This window comes from Microtus ochrogaster, chromosome 7 (genome assembly GCF_000317375.1).
Source record: "Microtus ochrogaster isolate Prairie Vole_2 chromosome 7, MicOch1.0, whole genome shotgun sequence".
Taxonomy (NCBI): Eukaryota; Metazoa; Chordata; class Mammalia; order Rodentia; family Cricetidae; genus Microtus; species Microtus ochrogaster.
In genome coordinates this window covers 4755677-4759526 of record NC_022014.1, presented here as the reverse complement: position 1 = coordinate 4759526, position 3850 = coordinate 4755677, and positions in this window count along the sequence as shown.

The window sequence follows — 3850 nt, the reverse complement described above, 5'->3', positions numbered from 1 at the left end:
TGGCTCTATTTCATTCAACAGCTTTGAATGCTTGGGACAGAATTGAAGGAGTCAGAGAGAATGGACTCATTTACTATAGGTAAACAAGGCACAAAGGAAACCTTCACTAATTTTTCCTTCTTTTTCTTTTCTTTTTTCTTTTTGAAAAGATTGACTTCATCTATAAATAGAATGATACCAAATTCAGAAGGTAGAAAAATAATAACTGAGTCTTTGGTTTTTGAAATTGCTAATTCACAATGCCAAAGGGTAATTAGGGCATTAAAGGTATGATCAGCACCCATAGTAAATGGTTTTGATATATACATATATATATCATGATATGAGATTGAATATTGACTATATATATATATGATGCATGGATAGGAAAGGTGACTTCAACAGGCTTGAAGAAAAACCAAAATATCAAGTGTTTTAATTGTGGCAAACAAGGTCATCTAAAAGGAATTGTAGACATGGTATTCCTAGAAGCAACATTTCTTCTATTCCAAACAAAATGAACGCAGATCAACAAGGGAGAGACAACTTAACTGGTTGTCATTGGGAATTGCCTTGGCAGGGGGCTCTCACAGGCCTCCATGTCTATTGTGCCTCAGTCTTTTCTTGTCATCATGGGGGAAAACTCTTCGTCAGAGCAATTAGTGGATCTAATGTTATTGGAAAACACCATACTGCCCTGGATATAGAACAGCTTTAGAAGATAAAAAAGTATTTCAGGAGAAACCATAATGCAAATATTTTGGCAAACTTCTAAAAATGATAATTTAGACCCAAGCTAAAAATATGCATAAATGACATTGTAATTGAAGGTCTTATAGACCCAGGGTAACAATAAATGCAACAGAATCTTTGCATCCAAATTGGCCTCTTCAGGAGGTAAATATTCTGCTTTTGGGGATTGCAACTTTATCTCAGGTATCAAAGTCCAAGATGTGTTGAATGTATAGGGCCTGCAGGACAGAGAGGAAAATTAAGGCCATATGTGTCTAATATAGCAATGAATTTGCAGACGTGATTTGTTACAGCAACGGCATACCTGGAATAACATTCCTCCAATCCCAGAAGCAAAGCATAAACTAACATGTCTCTGGGGAAAATACTAAAGGTTTTATAAAGAACAGTCCCTGGCCATTCATGTAAAAGGACAGAACACAACAGCTGCTGATCTTTCAGAGGTACTAACAGCCCCACCTTAATCATGGTCAAGTGACAAACCTTTTTGGTGGAACAGTGGCTTTCAACATCGGATAAATTACAGACCTTAGAACATCTGGTACAGGAATAGCTGAATGCTCAACATATTGAAGAATTGATCAAACCTTGGCATTCTCATATATTTGTTATTAAAAAGAATTCTGGAAAATGGAGAATGTTAACAAATTTGAGATCCATAAATAAAATAATTTAGCCAATGTTCTTTCTGCAGCGTGGAATTTCCATGCGTTCTCTATTATCTAAAGGCTGGCCTATTATGTTTATTAATTTAAAAATCTGTTTCTTCACTGTACCTTTACAGAAAAAGGACTGAGAAAAAATTGCCTTCACTGCGCCTACTTATACCTCTCATTCTCTTAAGAGATATCAGTGGAAGATCCTCCCTCAAGGAATGTTAATCAGCCCACCCTGTGCCAATATTTTGTATGACATTGTTGGAAATGATTTGTGTACAGTTTCCCCAATGTATAATTTACCGTTATATGAACAATATATTACTAGCTGATTCAAATGTAGATACTTTAGAGAAAATCTTTGCAGAAGTAAAGAACATTTGGCCTTGTTGGGGATTATTAGTTGCTTCTGAAAAAATACACAAGATGGGATTCTATTAATTACCTAGGGTATAAAATAGGTTTACAAAAAATTAACCCCAGAAGGTACAAACCAGCAGAGATCAATCGTGGGCTCTGAATGACTTTCTAAAATTGCTGGGAACCATTAACCGGCTACAGCCTACAATTGGATTGACAACTCAAGAATTAAGTAATTTAATTCAATCCTTACAAGGTGACAAGGACTTGAATAGTTCAGAAATATTATCAGCTGAGGCTGAGGGAGAATTGATTTTGGTAGAAAAGAAGTTACAGGATGCACAAATGGATCGTTTGAATCCAGAACTAGATTGTGTCCTGGCCATTTTACCCTCTACACATTTCCCTACGGGAATTTTAATGCAGAAAGAAGATATCTTAGAATGAATACTTTTACCACAAAAGCAGAGTAAAAAATTAAAGACCTATATAGAAGAACGTTTCTGAGATTATTCAAAAAAAAAAAAACACCTGAGACTTCATCAATCAGTGGGAATAGACCCCGCTGAAATGGCAGTGTCGTTAATAATGAAGAAATTTCCTCTTTATGGGCAGAAAATGAACATTGACAAAGAGCTTGTAGTATTTTTTGGAGAGATTAAACAACAAATATACAAAAGCAAAAGAATTCAATTTATAATGAGAACTAAGTGTGTCCTTGCTCACATTGTATGGGAAACACCAATCTCTGGAGCCCCACATTCTATACTGATGCAAACAAATCAGAACAGGCAGGTTATAAATCAGAAAATTTGAATAAAGTGGCTCAAATCTCTTGTGATTCTGCTCAAAAGTAAAAATTATATGCTATTTCATAGTATTGTTATATTTTCCAGAATCTCTTATTACAGTTACTGACTATCAAGTTTTGGATTTGGCTTATGACTTTGTTGTAGGAACACAGCAACCAAGAATCCAATACTTATCAGCTCCATTAAAATTTATTCTACTGTGGATAAAATCCTTGGTGTTAACAAGATTGCTCAGTGGGTAAAGAGGCTTGCTGCCAACCCCGATACCTGAGTTGATCCCTAGGACCCACAGGATAGAAAGAATCTACACCTGCAAGCTGTCCTCTGACTTGGGCAGCACACAGTAGAATGTGTTCCCCCAATAAGCAAGTAAGCAAGCAAAAGTTGGGGCTAAAGAGATGGCTCAGTGGTTAAGACGCTTGTCTGTATTAGTGTTCAGGCAGCAGTATTGGCGGACCCTTGGGATCCTGCTAGGATATGTCCTCAGCTGCAGCCACTGAGAACATCCTCTGTGACATTCACTACTTTCCCTTTTAAAAAATGGGTCTTTCCCCACATTGGAGTACCGGACATAATTCTCAAGGTCCAAATCAGGAGCAGAAGGGGAGAGAGCACAAGCAAGGAACTCAGGACCGCAAGGGGTGCACCCACACACTGAGACAGTGGGGATGTTCTATTGGGAACTCACCAAGGCCAGCTGGCCTGGGTCTGAAAAAGCCTGGGATAAAACCGGACTCTCTGAACATAGCAGACAATGAGGACTACTGAGAACTCAAGAGCAATGGCAATGGGTTTCTGATGCTACTGCACGTACTGGCTTTGTAAGAGCCTAGGCAGTTTTGATGCTCAACTTACTAGACCTGGATGGAGGTGGGGGTTCCTTGGACTTTCCACAGGGCAGGGAACCCTGATTGCTCTTCGGGCTGAGAAGGGAGGCGGACCTGATTGGGGGAGGGGGAGGGAAATGGGGGGCGGTGGCAGGGAAGAGACTGAAATCTTTAATAAATAAATAAAAAATAGGTCTTTCCCACCTCCTGTCTCTTTGTCTAGGAACATTCAACACTGCAAGCTCATGGTGCAGACAGTAGCTAACCCTACCTTTGCAGGAACAGGTCTCCAGGTTACACTGCAGTTTGCAGAGCTGTCCCGAAGAGAAACAGGCATGAGGATTGTTCCCTGACCCTGTTGGCTGGGTGCTGCCTTAGCCCTCCCTTCTTCAGAGGGTCCTGCCTGACTTGCCATTGGGAAGGGATAGGGAGAATGTACTTTTAGAGAGGGAGAGCAGGAAGA